At 40.0% G+C, this 20,319-nt stretch overlaps 1 protein-coding gene and 1 long non-coding RNA gene across 5 annotated transcripts in view; one reads left to right on the top strand and one right to left on the bottom strand.

Annotated features, from left to right (window-relative positions):
- Positions 1 to 20,319, bottom strand: part of SYT7 (synaptotagmin 7) — a 298,312-nt gene that overhangs the window by 193,432 nt on the left and 84,561 nt on the right. The gene's annotated exons all lie outside the window — the stretch shown is intronic.
- Positions 3,874 to 10,503, top strand: LOC140068977 (uncharacterized). The gene is made up of 3 exons (XR_011848662.1): positions 3,874 to 3,932; positions 7,349 to 7,609; positions 9,896 to 10,503. It is a non-coding gene; the product is annotated as an uncharacterized lncRNA (long non-coding RNA).

Here is a 20,319-nt window from a genome sequence, read left to right on the forward strand (position 1 = left end):
TAGATAGATAGATCATATTTCATACTCCCTTCATACTGCCTTGATGAAGACTACACTACAAAAAACACACACTGAATGAATGGCTCAAATGTCTGATTAGACAGGACAATGTCTCCCAGATTGACGGCCTATTTGGACCAATAGATGATGTAATTTACAGCCTTTTCAGGATAAAATGACCTAATTAAAAGCAAACCCATAGAGTGTAACATAGAGTATTGATGTCTCAAGTATCTGCTACTTCCAGTAGAATGAAAAATGACAGGCTTTTATTCTAGGAGAGAAAAATAATTAAAAAACCAAAAGCCAATTATATAACAAATAATACAAGACTTGATGGAATAAGATTTTGTCTATAGATCAGGTTTGCTTGTTTGGTTCACTTTAAATCCTGTACATGGAACCCCCATTATTCATAGATCCATACTTATTCTACTCAGTATGTACACAGATCAACCTTTTCCTGACTGATAGAATTAATTTGCAGGCGGGAGACGAGTCCTACACACAGACGGGGGCGTACAGGAGGAGAAAGATGCAGGCTAAGAGACGCAACGTTCTGCAGTATTGGTCCAATCTCTAATGGCTCTTTTCATGAGTGAAGGGTTGAGTAGTTGAGAGTCAATATTTTCTCTAACGTAATATTGACATTGATGGGGCCAATAATTGATTTTGGTAACAACACCTAAGATAATGTAATTATACCTTATTGATTACTATTAATTCTATTAACTATTGGATACACCACTTCTTCCGTACTGACCATAGTTGAATGTAATTCCCATGAGATTTATTTACCAGAAATGTTAAATTGGAAACTTCAGCTATTTTATCATTCTAGACCTTAACTAAAGCCATAAAGATATTGAAATTCCATTTGCAACTCATCAGAGGAAACAATTTTCTTTTGTAGTCGATAGTTCCTGAGCATCACGGAGCTATGATTTATCGTGGTAAGGATGATATTAATAATCGTAATGTCAGATAACCCATGAAAATTTCACCACTGAAATAAATGTGTCATCGACAAGGAACCCTAAACAATTCTGGGGTATAGCTGACGTTTGTGGCTGGCATAGATTTCATTCTGGTGTCTAAGTGCTGAGCAGGAATTATTAAGAGGTCACAATTTCTTAGTAAATCCAGCATCTTGTGTACCAGTGTGGGGTTTATTAAGACTGGCACAAAGTATGTCTGTCTTAAAAAACCTCCCCAGAAGAGTCCTGGCACAATTCTGCAAATAGCAAATGAGCTAATCTAGACTGAGGGAGGGGGGATTATTCGAAGAGGGCAGGCCTTAAAGGTCTCCTCTTCCAGTGCCGAATATGACGCTGGTACAGGAGATGGGTGGGTGTGCCAAGCCACCCAGAAGTTGTCCATGCCCCTGTAAACAAACTGGTGCACGGCTCCGATGTACTGTAGCACGGGACACTGTTCGCGACAGAAGAGGTGAATACAGATTTAATTTTTTAAAACTCCGTCCCCCGCCTGGCTGATACATTTTCATAACAACTCCTTTAACAATCTTTTAGTCCAACTATAGACAGACAATACAAAGATGTTTCTGCTGCAGCCAGTTGTCTTATAGCCATTTACAGGCCACAGTGGCTTCAAAGCTTTGTGACCAATGTCACAAAGTACGGTATACTTAATCCCATTAATTTCATTAATTGTAGATTAATATTCATTACTTGGTTAGGAGCAGAAAACTGCATTTAGTATTGAGTAGATCATTGCATGTAAAGCACGGCTGCCTGACCACCAGCTGTGAACAACTGTCGAAGACTGACCTGAAGCCTTAAACAACATGAAAAATGAATGAATATGTTTTCTGTTCCTGCAATTATCATACATGTTGCAACCAAGACCTGGCAAATAATACAGAGCAGCTGTACTTGTAATTTGATGTGAGCTTGACTACTTTTGTATGCCCATGTACTCAGGGTAGTGCCCATAGCTACTGTTTCATTCTCATGTACTCAATAAGAGGTAGCGCCGATTGCTACTGTTCCATGCCCATGTACTCAGTGAGAGGTAGTGTCAATTGCCACTGTTGTATGCCTATGTAATCAATGAGAGGTAGTGCCAATTGCTACTGTTCCATGGCCATCTACTCAGTGATAGGTAGTGCCAATTGCCACTGTTGTATGCCCATGTTATTTAATGAGAGATAGTGCTGATTGCTACTGTTCCATGCCCACGTACTCAGTGAAAGGTAGTGCCAATTGCCACTGTTGTATGCCCATATAATCAATGAGAGGTAGCGCCAATTGCTACTGTTCCATGCCCATGTACTCAGTAAGAGGTAGTGCCAAATGCCACTGCTGTATGCCCATGTAATCAATGAGAAGTAGCACCAATTGCTACAGTTCTATGCCCATGTACTTCTATGAAAGGTAGTGCCAATTGTCACTGTTGTATGCCCATGTACTCAGCGAGACGTAGTGTCATTTGCCACAGTTCAATACCCGGGGGGATAAGTAGCACCAATTGCTACAGTTCTATGCCCATTTACTCAATAAGTGGTACTGCCCATTACTACTGTTGCATGCCCATGTACTTAATGTAGTGTCAATTAATTCTGCTGCATGCCCATGTACTCACTATAAGGTAGTACCAATTGCTACAGTTGTATGCCATGTACTCAATGAGAGATAGTGCCATTTGCTACAGTTGTATTCCAGTGTACTCAATGGGGAAGATTTACCAAGTTGCATAAGAGTAAGAATGTGCTTAGCTTCCCATGGAAACCAATCACAGCTCAGCTTTCAGATTTTACCAGTGCTCATGAACATTTTAAAGGGGAGCTTAAAGTGGTTGTAATGTGTCTTTAATGTGTCTGTAAGTGTAGGGGGCAAGATATTGGGTATTTTACCAATATACATCTATTAAAAGTTCTGCTCTGCTTTCTTGATATGAAAAGTGAAGCCTCCTGTCTTTTACCTCATTCGCCAGAGATTCCTGTCCATAAAATGGCTGCAGATGGAGCGTCATGTGATCTCTAACTGGTGATTGTTTATGGACAGTTAGAGATCAGAAGACCCTCCATCGCTGCCATTTTATGGATAGAAATCTCTGGCTGATGAGGAAAAAAACAGGAGGCTTCAGTTCACATAACAAGAAAGCGGAGCAGAACTTTTAATAGCTGTATATTGATAAATTACCTTATTTCCTGCCCCCACACTTACACACACATTACAAAAAACATGAGGTAAAGTTGCCAACTACTTTAAAGGAAACATACCACTTTAAAATGGTACTTATAACCCACAAATACCTTGCACCAGCTCAGGGTGAGCTGGTGCCAGAGCATATCTTCATAATTTTGAGAAACCGCTGTATTACTTGAAAAACTCATTTATTCATTTGATTTCAACCCCCCTTTGGTGCACCATGATACGTTCTCGGCGCACCATGCATGCGACCGTGCGTGTGCCTGAATAGGAAGTGCCGGAGAACTGGTGACGTCACCAAGCTCTCGGGCACACTCGCGTCTGCGCAACTTCGCCTGCGAAGCTGGCTAGGATAAAAATTTGAAGTTGCGCAGGCGCAAGTGTGCCCGAGCGCTCGGGGACTTCACTTGCTCTCTGGCACTTCCTATTAAGGCAAAATCTATGGTGCAAACCAGGTGACCTAATCACCCGACACTTTAGTATGGATTACAAAATGGAAACTACATATTCCTTTCAAAGTAAGAATCCATAAGGATGAAACTGGAGCCTGAATTCTGGGATTGGACCTTAGGATCCAGTACATCATAAAAAAACAAAGCAAAACTCCAAACTGAAAGGGACACATTCACAAACGAAAGTGAAATCTACATAAAGAAAAAAAGATTCTGTGCGGCACAGATTTCCTCTTCCCTATCTATTAGGTATTCTGGGACGAGAGAGGAGAAGGTGAAGAAGGTATCCCATAATATGCAATGAAGAGTAAGCACTTAGTCATGCAACATCTCCTTTATGATGATTAGTATGCAATGGATGTAAGGGAAGCCTATCTGTCGGAAGCACAGGTTATAAAACTAGCGCTTCTGAGTGCGTGTCTTCAATCTACGCAGAGCGTAATAAGGACCAAATTACAAGATGTGAGATAGGGAAAAAAATACAATTATGGGCTTTTTAATATGGGTGTTTTAGTGTGTGATAGATATTAGGTACAGCGAGTCAATTTCCTTAATAATGTCTATGGCTCACGGTAGTTTAACCCTTTTACTGCAAAACGTATAATTTTGTGCTTGTGATAGAGATTGGTAGTTAGTTTCTTACTAGAAAAATATTAATGTTATTATCCAGTACAGCTCTGTATGAAAAATCTATACACATATATGTATAGGTGGACATTACACGCACATGACTCCTACAACATACAATAATTGTTATTCTTATGGAATATTATTCAATTTAGATTTTTGCACATTATCAATATCACATTGTGACATCAGAAGCTGAAGATCTGGGCAAAGTGAAGAAGCGCAAAGTAAAGATTCTTTTTTAGTGACCCCCTATAATATATGCCCCCAAAGCAATTAAAGTGCCACCTTAGTGCAAACATACAGGATTGTTGCCCCACACATTTCGATGATGGTTGTAAAGTACCCCTTTACAAATAAAATACCACTAAGTGCCAGTAGCATTTGTCACCTCCAGACAGTTGCAATGCTCTCCTAATGCTCCCCAAGAATATGATGCCCTGCTCACTATTAGGATGACCACTGAGTGCTCCCCATAGCCTCATGCCCCACAATGTTTTTTTAATGTTCTCGCATAGTATCATGTTCCCTGTCCTAGAGGTGCCTCTTGCATGTGGACTTTTGTGGGCAGAGGAAGTATTGCTCTTTTAATACCCCTTAGTTGAATCCCTGGGGGAAGATGCTTATCATCTATCTCCTGTCTATATATCTATCATCTATCTGTCTAGTTATCTATCTCCTATAATTTGTCTATTTCTTATCTATGTATCTGTCTATCTACCTATCTATTATCTATTCATCTATCAATTGATCTTCTATCTCTCTTCTACTGTATCTATCTCTCATACTTATCTATCTTCTATCATTTATCTAAATATTATCTACTTTACATTCATCTATAAATCTTTCTCTCCCCACTCTTAGTTTTGCTCAGGGCCCCACTTAAAATCTAAAACCGACCCTGGTTCCCTTTTTGATTACCACCCCTTGGTTGTTGGCTCCGTACATTATTTTTCCCTGCTAGAACTGCCAGTGATTGTGCCACCTTAGTGCCAGTTTTTGGTTTGGTCAAAATCTGTCTGGTCAGGTATTTCCTCCCATGGGTCAACTTGTATCAAACTCGAGCGGAGCAAAAAGTCACAAAAGGTCCAAGGTTTGGTTGTGCCCTGCGTGACCCGGACATACTGCCGGATTGATGTCCCTAGCTACTAGCAATAGTGTGATTTGTAAGGAGGACACCCTTGGCTAATCACAGCCATGATTTGTAGCTAGCTGCATGGCTGCCAATCTGACAATATGCCCAGGTCATGCGGGATGCACCGGAACACCTGGACTTCATGTTCTGGTTCTCTCATCTCTAGTTCCAGATTACGTCACTGAGGTAATCCCATATTTTATACCATTACCATACATGGAACCATTGATTGTATATAGGCTGGTGTGATATACTGTAGTCTTGATGTTTCTTAACAGCCCTTCCAATTATGATTACCTTATATACTCGAGTATAAGCCTAGTTTTTCAGCACAAAAATATGTGCTGAAAACCCAAACTCGGCTTATACTCGAGTAAACAAGATGAAGGTTTTACCAGGTTTTTGTGGTAAAATTAGGGGCCTCGGCTTATACTTGGGTCGGCTTATACTCGAGTATATACGGTAAGTTTTCATCAGACAGGAGCCAGGATATACAGTAGTTAGAGGACCTGATGGAGCCGTTAATATTATCTATAGAAAGAGTACAATGATCCAGCACTCTGGCGGAGTCTCATACAATGTCCGACAGAATACAACAATTCTCTTGTAAAACAGCACATTAAGCCCTTACAATCATTTATCTAATCATTATTTAATAGGAAAGGTTTCTGTATACACTTCAGTTGCCGCGGCCCCCTCACTGTTATACATCTATGTTGCCTGGAGATTTTTTTTTCTCTCTGTGCATTTTATTGTACAAAGTATAAAAGAATTTAATGTAGGATGTCCTTTGCATTATTTTATTATGCTGAGTTTAGGAAAGCGTTCTTTTAGCTGATATATTTTCTAATACAGATACAGAATTATTTTCAAATCCCAATACCTCATAATGATAGCACAAACAACAAATTGTCCTCTAGGGCTTGATTTATATGTTAAGACATGTTCGGGTGGTCAACTTATAATATTTGCTGTAATGCATCTTTTAAAGTGGTCGTACTAGTAAATGTCTGACTTTGCAGTACACTTTTAGCTGTTAGGTGGAGACTTAGCTAGTAGGTGGAGACTTAGCTGGTAGACGGAGACTTAGCTGCTGAGACTAGACATCTTGTGAGCAATTCAGCAGCAATTGTAAGTGTAAAGCAGAATAAGAGGAAAGAAGGGAAAATGAGAGCCAAAGAAAGTGGAGAAATAAGCATTTTGCATTGATACATATCACAAAGAATATTGAAAAGTTAGGGACCATTTATCTCCTTCCTGTCCCATGAGCAACTGTACATCATTGTGTGGTTAGAGATGTATAGAGAGGGCTCACAGGTTGAGCTTGCATGGCAGGGCAGATATATATTATATATATTTTCTATATATACAGTCATTAACTGCTGCAAATGCCAGTTCTGAGGGGCTCCTATGCCTATCAATCTACTACAGTCTGCCAGTGGCAGGGTGTAATAGATGAAAAGTATATTCACAAACATCTGCAATATAATTAAGCAGTTATAATTATAATGTATGAGCCATCGAATCTAAAAAAAATGTAAACATTAAAAAAAGTTGAAAACTATTCAAAAATGTAACAAAGTTCTAATTACACCCCTTTGCCTATAATGCTTATAAAAATAAATTTTAAAAAATTTAAATCCTGAACAAACTACGTATCTCCACATCCCAAAATACCTCACCTATCAAATATAAATGATTGATAATGGTATCAATGAAAAAACATCAGCTGGTTTACATTTTCTTTATTCTTACTTAATAAAACTACATAAATTTGATATCTCTGTGGTCTTACTACCCCAAAAAATAAAAGGGATTTATAAATTACAGTGAAAGCCATAAAAACTAAGCAGTGCAACTAAGTTCTTTTGTCAATTCCAAATTGTTTGTCTGTGTTGATGTCGAAACTATAGTACTGAGTCTTGGTTGCCAAAAAATAACCTTTTTAAAACATTATTTAGATGGAGAATATCCAGAGAGATATGGGAATCATAAAGTATCCGGAAGAGCAGTAATGCAGGAAGACAACAAAGGCACAATAAAATGTAACAATAAAGGTCTATTATTGTGTGCGTCACGAACAAAACACTCAGTGGTCCTGTCCCTGTACCAAGCACCACAGGAGGAAATTAACAATTTCACTTCTACGTTGTGCTGGCAGGTAATGGAGTGATTAGTGTGGGAAACCTTCCTAGTGATAATTAAAGTCAACAATTTACAAGGTAATTTTTTTTATATTTGTACTCAATGTTTTTTATATTGCTTCTTTGTTATTTTCTGTTTGCACGCAAATAGAAAATGCACTTTACCGATACAAAGGACCAATAGAGCAGAGTTCTGTCACGCAGAGCGCCTTTCTTGGTTCTGAAAAATCTTTAACTGAAACCATGCCTTGTAAATGTCACGGAGTCTAAAGTATGCCATTCCTGACACCAACTCCAGTATGTACATTATGTGCTTCAAGAAGATCAACACATTGGGGCTCATTTACTAAGGGTCCGTCTGAAGCATTTTCGTCGGGTTTCCCAACGATTTCCGTTTTGCACCAAATTACCCTGGGATTTTGGTGCACGCAATCGGATTTTGGCGCATCGGCGCCGGCTTGAATGCGACAGAAATTGGGTGGTGGGCTGTCGGACAACCCAACTGATTCGGACAATGCGACAGGATTTAACATTTAGAATTGTGTCGCAAGACACGCACTTACAAACACCGGCAAGAAGCAGTTGAACTCCAGCGGACCTCAGCGCAGAAGCGACGGATGCAGGAACTCTGGTGCACGAGACTAGTGAATTGCGGCAGACCGGAATCCTTGTTGGACAATGCACCGCGGGATCGCAACAGGACCGGTTAATAAATCTGCCCCATTATCTTACTGACCTAAACTCTGATGCCCCATAAACAGAATACGAAAATATTAATGCAGAACTTTTACACATTTTCAGGTTTTTGACCATATTATTCATATCCTAATCAACAAGAATCACAAGCACAATGAATTGTACCATCCAGGGTGATACTGTTCAGTCAGGGAAGAAGTGCAAGCCCTGCAAACAAACAAACAAATAGACAAAAGACAGAAAACTAGACAAAGTCGGACAAAGTTGGTCAAAACCAAGATGGCGGCAAAGTATAAAATCTTAAGGCAGAAGAATATTCACGGTTCAGGCAATAGGTCAGAATCACAGCAGAATAACACAGAATATCTCCAAGGAGCCAGAAAGGCAGGTCCTGTATAATAGTCAAGGAGGAATATATAAGTAACTCAACACTATATCCCACAACGCTATATAATAGGACTGTATATACATACATTCCCTGCTTAGAAAGGTTACAGACCTGTCAATCAACAAGCCTTCTGTAGATTATTACAGCCAGTTGTGGTGCTCAGCCAGGAGCCTTTCTAATATTCTGTAGCACCCTAATGGTATCAATTTAGCTCTGATCCATCAAAGTATACTTTCCATTATCACCCACATTTACTGTTCCAACTATTTGTACCACCTTATATAAATGCTATGTTAAGATGGATGCTTCATGTTAAAGTAACATGGACCTGAGTGCCAAAACTAGAGATGATTTAATCATCCAATATCTGCTTCGCTGAAGCTTTGTTGAGTTTTCCGAAAGATTTAGTTTGAGTCTGAATCTATTCTTGCTACAGTTGTCCTGGAAATTGATATTTAACCTCCTCTAGTCCTCTAAAAAATGGATTTGAAAATCTCATACCTGATTTAGTTAATTTTTTCTAAACAAACTCCTGGATTAATGATAGTAGTTGCTAGCCAACATTTTAAAAGATTTGTCCAAAGCAAATCCAGCTTCACTTCAAAACCTCATGACAAATCTACAAATAAACTAATAGATTTACTCATCTCTAACCAGAACTGAAGTTTTTTTCTGCAGAACTTTACACAGTGTATGAACAATTCTACCAATACTACATTTTGTTTCATCTCAAAGCCATCCACATAAATGAACATATAAAACAGTTCTTTGACCCAGTGTCTAGATGGTCCAGTTTCATACCGCATATGCCCATTGTAGATCCAATTCGAGACATGGGCACTTCTTTTGGTGCTATATACAACAAGCAGCAATGAATGTTTCCATTATCACCAGCATTAACTTTTCCAACAAGGTTGGACTTGATAGACCTACCGTACATCTTTTCCCAACCTGTACCACTATGGTTCTATGAAAAATCTGTGCTAAAATACCACTTCTAGTGTTTCAGATCAGACAGACTATTAATTCCTTGCCAATGACATCTATACACATTAGGTGACCATGACCCTATTACTGCCCTAGATATTCTCCAGTGTGGTTAGCTTTAGCCCTAAATAGGCTATTTAGACTCTTGTGAGATTTGTTGGTAACATTTTCTAGTTGCTTCAGGAATGAAGAGGAGGAAACTAAACACTTGTCTTTTAATTCCTAATGAGAAGAACAGACAGACATATTATGGTTCATGTACCTTAATCGTCATGTTCTTTGTTATATTTTAGTGATTGTGTCCTCTAAGAAGCAAAAACTTAATGAACTACGAAAGGCCATAAACCTTCTAAACCAGGACTACAGCAATGAGAACATTGTGGCCTTCATATCCCATGGATATAATGAGGACAGAATTTTCTGTTTATTCTGGGAGTGGACTAAAGAGATATTGAATGTGTCTGTTCAAATTGCACATTTTTGTACAAAAGTTGAAATCCATACAAAATGAGAAAATATTTTATCCAAGGAGCCCAGACACAAAGAAGCAGACATACAAAAGTCCTCCAAAAGCTATTTTACTTTGTAGATTGTCTCCACCCAAACTAGGTGTGTCGGTAACACACTCAATGTTAAGGACAGTATTACCTTATCCAAGATTTTGCATTAATACATCCTCCAATGCAAGAAATTTAGGCGGCTACCAGGGGCATGGCGATCATGGTCACAGGGGGTATGACCAGGCATGGAGGTAGAGGGGGGCCCGCAGGTGGGTGGTTGTGGGTCTATTACAGAAGAGAAAGTTGTGGGTTCATGAGGAAGAGAGTCAATTGTATGTGCATTTTTAAGACACGCATCCAATTGATTATAATAACAGCATCCATCATCGTGCCTTTCACTGGATGCCCAGGCAGAAGAGCAAGGAAGTAAGTGAATGTATTCTTTAAAGGACTGGTCCCTTCGTACGTGGAACAGAAAATTTGCATCCCTCCTAAAGCCCCATGGTCCAAGTACAACTGGAGCCGCTGGATTTACATTCCTACTTTCCGGCATCTCCTGTGTGATGAAACTCAAAGGAATTTGGGCAGTATGTGAAAATCCAATTTTTTTTTAATCCAATGAAATTGATTATTTTCCCACTTAAAATATACTATCAAGCTTCTATAAAATGTCATCAAGTCACAGAACCAATGAGGTGTATTCGGTGAAGGTACAACTGGTCAGGTGCAGCCAGTCTATTGATTGGCATCTGCCATTCTATTGACTATATTCTCCATTTACCGATTTCCCAGATGGTGAATGTTGTGGGGCTCACTGCTTTCAATGATCCAATATATAAAACAATTTAATATGCATCAAGTATGCGCCAGCAGTGGCAGATGAATCCTGCTATGGAATACGTGCAGAACACATTAGGTCAAATTATTGCTGAAGCTATTTTTTTGTTATAGCAATTTCTGCATCAATATGCAAATTTTATTCCCGCCCACATGTTGCCTCCTTTATTCATGAACCTGAGAGTGATTTATATGGCTTGCATCCCATCATGTGCTGCACACAATGCTATGTGTCAGAGATGCTGCACAATATAAAGTATTATTCTGTCAAGTTTCCCTGTACATTTACATGAAATAAATGGCTTTTGCGTTAAATCCTATAGAAATATCTAATGTTTGAGATAAAGACCAGTCCTCCGTAGACAAGTACGGCGGTGGAAGCATCTGTTGGCGGGCCGGATCTCATGTGGTTTGTTATGTGTGTATGTCTCGCTGCTTATATAAAATAACAACTACTTATCCTACCCATGTAAAGCTGCGTTTAGTAAAAATGCAGGAGGAAAATCACTGATTGACATGATCTGCTTTGTCACTATGTCCTCGGTGAGTGTCCCCAGGGTGCGGGCTTCACTCAGAATGGCTAATCATACTGACGCCCTGTAACTATGTCATGAGGAGCGGAAGAGATAAACGTTGAGGGAGCCTACCAAGAGGAATCCTTAGACATCCTACAAGCTAGGCACATCGGAGACCTATAAATTAGACAGTGGCTGTGTACATGATAAGTAGGATATACTCTGCAAAGAAGAGAAACTAGAGCACTCCAAGGTTCCGATGATCAACCAATGAGCACTCTCTCACCAAAAGGCAACGTTTCAACGTAAAGTTTGCCTTTATCATGCTGAATAAAGATGTATGTTACGTTGAAACATTGCCTTTTGGTGAATAAAGAAGATCTCTAACTAGGGTCAACAAACTTGCAGGCACCATTTTCAGTTTTTACTTCTGTGGAGTGGCGTTGTCTACTTTTGTTTCTTAGTATATACTCTATGCTTTAGCTTAGACATCGTAACAGTCTATAATGTGCAGACTAAATAAAACAAGTAAACGTACACACTGTGGCTCATTTCTGTGTTAAATACATCTTGGAAGACAAGATGGGCTATCAACATAAATTATATATTACAGTCAATTTATTTTAGCATCTATTTTTCTTGTGATGAGTCAAGTCTAGAGGCTGCAGAGGAAGTGTCATTTCAGACACTCTCACCTTCAGTGTTCTATAGCACCTAGAAACATGCCTTTGGTGTCATATTGAAGATAAGAATCTCAGCTTTCAGAGTGCATCAGACTGAATGCTTTCAGACTGAGCTACTGAACCGCAAATCCAGACAGCTAAAGACAATGGGGGGGGGGGGGGCATTTATCAGTTTATGGCACAGAAATAATTGCAATTTATTGCAATTGCAATTTCTTGCAATTGCACCATGTGGGTGTGGAGGGGGGCAGGAAAGTGGGCCAGCACTGGGCATTCCTGTCCCATGCCTGCATACTTTTTAAAAACCTGTGAATGTTCAGTTGCAAGTTTTTTTTACACAAAACGACACCAGGCCCGGCCCTGGGGTAGCCTGCCAGGCGGCGCTGCTGCCTGATGGATACATCAAGAGGTGTAAGCCTCCTGATTTATACACCGTGACAGAGGGGCAATGTGGTTTTTATTATATGCCAGGTGTTGATAAATTCCCCCATATTTGAGATGTGGTCAGATGTGGTGTGAAAGATGAAATTATTTTCTATAATCTGATACCAGAACCACGGTTCTAGCTGCTATAGAAGCTATAATAAGATATAGTAGTCTAAAATGTCACTTTCTCTGCTGCCTCTAAACTTGACTTATTTGAGACTAAACATGACTTTGTTCATTTTCAAAAGACCTTGAAAGAGATTTTTTTGTGTGAGGGGGCTGACAATTTAGAGGTGTAAAAACTTGTGACAAGTTCACTTAAATTGGTCAATGTCCAGACCTTTAATCCATAGATGCGTTAAATAGAGATATAGAGCAGCATGGTGGCAGAGTGAGAAGCACTTCTGCCTTGCAGCGCTGGGGTCCCAGGTTTAAATCCCACCCAGGTCAACATCTACAAAGAGTTTGTATGTTCTCTCTCTGTGTTTGCGTGGGTTTCCTCCGGGTACTCCGGTTTCCTCCCACACTCCAAAACATACTGTTAGGTTGTTTAGATTGTGAGCCCCATGGAGACAGGGACCAGATTGACATGCTTTGTGCAGCACTGTGTAATCTGTGTGCGCTATATAAATAAATAATTATTATTATTTATAGATAACCTCTTTTCACCATGATACACAAGCATAGAGGGAAGTGATCCACATGGGACCCTACGCTATGAATCACAGCAGTATGCTGTACACACATATACCACTGGTAATGTGAATTCATTGTTGTAAGTCCCGGCAGCTGATCCATAAATATGGCTGTCCTTGGAGAAGAGCTCGTCTACGGAGTTGATGCCTTTAACCTCTATCCCAGCATTCATTTCATTTCTTTACGTTTGTGAATACGGTGCTAAAAGTTGGGTTATTTTCTATGATTGTTGAATTTCTTTATTTATACACAAGTCATATAATATTACCATCCTTGCTGTAAACATTGCCAACCTCATCCATTTACCGTCTGGCTTTACCAAAGAAAACACTCAATTTGGATGATTGGGAATGTTTCTCGATACATTTGTCAGAGCCGTATGCATAAAGAATAATAATGACAAAATAATTCCTGGAATTGGTCTAGAGAGAGTAATCACTCCTCTGCCTTGGGCATTCCAGCCAAAGGTGAGCAGGAACTCGAATTTCATGTACAGGAAAACACATCCTCTATGCATGTGCATTTCATTCTCTGGGAAAGGACATCTGAGTCTGCCAATAAATATGCATGCCACATACTGTAAAGGACATCAAAAGTGGAGAACATACAAGTATGCATTTCATATCCAGGAAACAGCTGGACAACCATTGCATGCCCAATGCAGGAGGCAACACTAGACGTGGTCAATAAACATCTGCTAAAACTACATAATTGATTTCTGATGATAAAAGATTTACAACAAATGGGGGAAACACAAAGCCCCGTGTAACTAGTGTGGCAGCAGCCATAGCAACTACTATGGGGCCCACAATATCAGGGGGCCAGGGCTTCCGATCCAAGACACTAATGAATGGAGGATTTGCACTTTTATAAACTAATTAGGCTGCACATTGTACAGCATAATATGTATATTACAGTACACAGATAAGAAATGTCAGGGGAGAGGGAGGGGACAGCAGAACAACAGGACTAGGGATCTCTCATCTCTAATCCCTGCCGTGTACATCCCAAATGTGGTCAGCAGCTACAGGGACAGATCTGTGTAAGTGTATAAATGTATATATCAGAGCATAAATGTGTGAGTATACAAATATGTATATTTTCTCAGAGGGTAGTAGGGCCCAATTCAGAAGTTTGCTATGGGGCCCTGTCTTTCCTAGTTACGCCCCTCCTCGTGGAGACACTAACACAAGTTAGTATAGCCATGACACAGTGTGAAAGCTAGTCAATGGAAGTGTAATATATGAGAGAGCAAAGGAACAGCAGAACTCCTCAACATGGATCCAATTAACACATTGCATAATTAGCAATCAAGTAACAAGGTAGAAATAACTGGATAACACCTATAGGTATTTTTTGATTCAACAAGTACTAAAAATAATCCCAGAAATTTACAACCCATTTTCTCAGCTGATTTTTACATCAATGGTGTATGTGTATTTACATCAATAGGATATGTATGTGACTTTAATCATGAATTTCTACACTGCTACATTATGATATAGACTCATTGATACATATTACCATCTACCAGGAGGAATCAGGAAGGTAAAGTGATGATGGCCTTGATCACTTCCTGGTGGTGGGTAGAAATTGGTCAAATTTGATCAGTTCTTAGACATATTAGTTCCAGTTTTGCCTCTTAGAACATGAAACATTTAGACCGCCATGGCGTGAGGGGTGATGGCCATGGTGTGGTAGGTGATGTAAGGTTGTGCGTAATCCTCGAGATCACAACATAAACCCTACGAGACCTTGGTATAATTATCAGAAAAAATCTCTGTTATCATCTCAAGTAATCCAGTAAAAAGCCTCTAATATTATTATTTTCAAAAAAGCCTTTGATCTTGGATCATTTGAAACTATTGACAACTTTCTCCTTCAAGGGAATCCCATATTCTCACAGCTCTTATGAGTCCAAAGGTATTTTGCACCTCCTGGAGACTGTCAGATGGTGTAGACTGGGTAATGGAAAGAGTTCCTGGAGTAGAGGGTATGCAAGTAAACCATCATCCAGCACAGTCCTGATTATGAAGAAAATATATCCACTTAGTTACCATTGATAGAGCTCTGGTTTGGCATATGACATAGTTAACATTGCAAGGCCATCCGAAGGGTTGGACATTGAGTTTTATGAACACTACCTCCAATAGGTGGCATTAAAAAGGCAGCATTTCTGTCAGAACAACTTCAAGAGAAGCTTTGAAGAACTTCTCTTGGCTAGTATCACACCCAGGTCCTATCAGAACTTCTCTCAGCTAGTATCACACCCAGGTCCTATCAGAACTTCTCTCAGCTAGTATCACACCCAGGTCCTATCAGAACTTCTCTCAGCTAGTATCACACCCAGGTCCTTTCAGAGGTTCTCTCGGCTAGTATGACACCCAGGACCTTTCAGAACTTCTCATGGCGAGTATCACACCCAGGTCTTTTGAGAACTTCTCTCAGCTAGTATCACACCCAGGTCCTATCAGAACTTCTCTCAGCTAGTATCACACCCAGGTCCTATCAGAACTTCTCTCAGCTAGTATCACACCCAGGTCCTTTCAGAGGTTCTCTCGGCTAGTATGACACCCAGGACCTTTCAGAACTTCTCATGGCGAGTATCACACCCAGGTCTTTTGAGAACTTCTCTCGGCTAGTATCACACCCAGGTCCTTTCAGAAGTTCTCTTGGCTAGTATCACACCCAGGTCCTATCAGAACTTCTCTCAGCTAGTATCACACCCAGGTCCTTTCAGAAGTTCTCTCGGCTAGTATGACACCCAGGACCTTTCAGAACTTCTCTTGTCTAGTATCACATCCAGGTCCTTTCAGAAGTTCTCTCAGCTAGTATGACACCCAGGACCTTTCAGAACTTCTCTTGGCTAGTATCACACCCAGGTGCTTTCAGAAGTTCTCTCGGCTAGTATGACACCCAGGACCTTTCAGAACTTCTCATGGCGAGTATCACACCCAGGTCTTTTGAGAACTTCTCTCGGCTGGTATCACACCCAGGTCCTTTCAGAAGTTCTCTCGGCTAGTATGACACCCAGGACCTTTCAAAACTTCTCTTGGCTAGTATCACACCCAGGTCCTTTCAGAACTTCTCTTGGCTAGTATCACACCCAGGTCCTTTCAGAACTTCTCTTGGCTAGTATCACACCCAGGTCCTTTCAGAACTTCTCTTGGCTAGTATCACACCCAGGTCCTTTCAGAACTTCTCTTGGCTAGTATCACACCCAGGTCCTTTCAGAACTTCTCTTGGCTAGTATCACACCCAGGTGCTTTCCTCTGCAGAGGGCATTTCTCAGGTCCTGTTGGAGTGACAGATAGCTAAACTAAACCGCTGCTAGGGTGATATCCAGGAACTCCACTTTTACTTCCTCAATCCATTTGGTGCTTTTTGCTGTTTTCTCCTACCCATGTTTAGACATTTTGACTATTCTATTTGCCTCATGATTCTGTTCTCATTGCCATTGGTTGTTTGTTATCTGTTCTTTGCACATACCCAGATTAGGGACTGTTACCGAATTGTCACCTATGGGTTAGTGCAGTTTGGGCAAGCAGGCAGGGAAAGAGGTTCTGGGAAATTGCAGGGCCTGCACTTCTTCCTTGTCCTGACATTTTCTATTACCATAAAGACACTAAAAGTGAAAACTGCTTTCCTTTAAACTAAATTGATACCCCCTTGTCTTGGTTACAGGCATAGGCTTTTGAAAGAGCATTTATCAAAGATTTGTTACGCCCATGGATATATTACTTTAAGCTATAATCTATTTTATCATAGCAGTCCTTCCATTCATTTCATTACTATTGTCAATCTTGTGTTTATCTGCTCATTCTTATCACAGAAGCCTAAACCTGTACACAATATTCAGCTGCTGATCTGTATATATGACAAAACAGTTCTTGTTACAAGCATCTATTTCTATTATGATTTCTTTAATGATTTTGCTGGTCTTGGGAGATTAGAACTACATTCTAATAACCTTACATGTCTAGAACTAGACATCTTACATGTCTGAGAACAATGTCCTCAATCTGTACTGACAACAATATTATAATATATCTTCCAATGGACAAATCCATGAATCTGGACATTTTGGAAAATTTTAGATATCTATTTGTGTTTGTGCCATCCAGTGATTTTTCCCAGTTCCAGGTTTCTATAGTGACATCATTTCATGTTTAATATATACAAGTAATAATTCCAATTCTATGAATGATGAATTTGTAAGAGGAGCAGAGTTCAAAGTGTCTCCAAGTCCCTCTCGGTTGTACACATGAAAGTAAAATGTCAACTTTCAATTATATATTGTGAAAAATGTCATTGATATATTCACCCGAAAGGAAGAAAAAAATGCATCATGAAAATTCTCCTTGGTGGAACACTTTCTGTGGTTTTTAATGGATATGAACACTGGACAACAAAGAAGGCAGGGAATGTATTGATCTTGTTGAACTTTGGTGATGACCAAGCCATAAACCACATATAATCCCATTATATGATAACACATTAGGACCTCTTGAGCTTATTGGGGAAACAGCTCATTTATTACTTCTATCAATTAGCAGAGAGCAGCTAGGAGAGAGACCAGCTATGAAATGTGAGCAGTATACGGTATATACTGTAATGGAAGAGGGGAGCCAGTGCCACAAGGTTTATCACTGTTAGTGTGGGGATATACCAGTGGCTCATCGAAATGGTCAATCCTTTATCTAAGAAAACTCTAAAATGTAGACTTTCCCCACAGGTCTTTCCCAAGTCAATAACCTCCAAGTGGTCTCTGTAAGTAAGGGTTATTGAATACCAAGGACTTAGGATAAATCTTGATACCTGAGCACCAGGGAAAATCAGAGTGAGAATAGCATAGGTCAGGGCAGGTGGAGTTTATTCACCACAACATTAGAAAGACCAAGTTTAAGGTGCGCAAGGTCAGAAAATAGGAACGGAACACTTTACCACCTGCTGTTAATAGGACCATATTGCTCAAGCACAAAGACTTAAGGTAATAGAGATTCAAAAGGATTTTGAATACTGAGTATTGCACATTGAGCAAGTTTAAGAAGTGGATGGTTGGGGTCAATGAGATGCTAGAAATTATGATGCCATAAGGTGGTGAGAGAAGGTGTTTGTTTCCACCTCCATGTCATTTGCCATGACCCTTGAAGTAGCAAGGCCAATCTTTTTGAGGTGAAAGTGGAGGTTCTTTCCACCTTGCAGTAAAGGAGACCGTCATATCTTTTCAAAGGTCCAGTTTATCGTTATCTCTAATACTAAAGATATTATAATAACAAGTTATTATAATGCATTTGATTAGAATTGTAATCTACAAATTACATCTATTGCCAGCGAGGGCGACCTAATCCACTCATTATGCTTGCCCATAAAATGTGCAATCGCGACCACAAATTTATATTGCAAAAAATGATCTGTGGGTCTAATAACCATTAATCAATTAGCAAAATTATCCAAAATAATCGTTAGCATCCTGCGCTGGGACACTGTCCATCTGTCACAGGCATTGTCACCACTATGTGCTCATAAAGAGGCCAGCACTGGATCATCATTCAGCTACAGATCATTGCATGAATAATTACATTGATTTCACTGTGAGATTTTGTTGGATACAATTGTTTTATTATTGTACAAAACTCTATCATGATATTTCAGTAATGGGCCCTCGCGAGCCTCTACCTAGAATGTCAGAGCGTGTCATCGACGGACCTGGCCCTCCCAGCAGGAGCACCATGACTGCACTAAGGACAAAATGCCCTTTCACACAACATATCAGGTGGAAAAATCTATTTCCGCGTAATACATTTTCTTTAAATCATTCTTGAAAATCTCTTTTCTTCAAGGAATACTTTACATCACCATGAAATCAACACGTCAAAGTCAATAGGGACTCGCTGTACTGGTTTAGCAAGACACATTCTCATATCTCAATTGTACTTTCAATTTACCTGTGCCCAAAATCCTAATGAATGCTCTGGGAAAGCAGTTTCAGTCAGTGAGTTGTATTGTTCTGTTGAACAATGCTGTAGAAATTCAGGGGTAATTTTAAAGTCTTTGGTATATTCAAGACAAAATACCATTTCCGAATATAGAAGAATGAGTAGAAGCGATATGAATTAGTACAGGCACAAACCCCATGCACTCATTCAGGCATTACTGTAGGCTCTGTTCAAAACCTATTAGATTATAGGGACTGCATACACATCCATAAGATTATGGAAGGGACTTATCAAGGCTTGTACTGGCATACAAGGCCAGGTGACTATTTCCCATAGTATGCCTCCAAGAGGAGGAACCTCTTGATATATTGGCCACAAGCAAAGGGGCAGGGGGGACACAATGCGCCAGCGTTTGATAAATCCACCCCTATGTGTCTAACCTTTGCAGCTGTAGGAAGTCCCAAGCATTATGAGATGCAAAGGACAACCTGCTGTATTTTAAAGAAAATCAACCACTTCAAAAACACATCTTGATCCTGGCACTGTCTGTTTCTACTGACTCACCGGGAAACTTATAATTAGCAGCACGGAGTGCAGGAACAAGATGTCTGGGCGATTATGCATGCCCCTACTTGGGAGAGGGAAGTGAGGTGACATCATATGAGAGGCATAAATTCACGCCTCTCATGTGATTTCACCTCGCTCTCCCATGCTCCCGTCATTGGAAAGGGAGGTGGTGAGAGCGTTCATAATTAGCAGCCCGGAACAATGGACATCTTGTCCCAATGCTCCGTGCTGCTAGGTGATCTCGGCGTGTCAAGAGTAGCGACGGGCAGCGTTGGAGGTGAGTATTTATAGGTTGTTTTGTGGTTTTGGAGTGGTAGATTTCCTTTAAGGCTACATGCACACATAATATAGAATTTTTCATGCACTATTCATTGCTTCAACACGTACAAATGCCTTTGCATGGGCTCATAGGTCATGGCCATAGTTTCCACGGACGCATTTGTGAGCTGACTGCACGGGCTCCAAATTATAGAACAGATCCTATTCCTGATGAATCCTAATGGATCCTTTTGCCATAAGGGTTCTAGTGACGGGTAAATAAAATCATAGATGAA

Source organism: Engystomops pustulosus, chromosome 7, assembly GCF_040894005.1.
Source record: "Engystomops pustulosus chromosome 7, aEngPut4.maternal, whole genome shotgun sequence".
Lineage (NCBI taxonomy): Eukaryota > Metazoa > Chordata > Amphibia > Anura > Leptodactylidae > Engystomops > Engystomops pustulosus.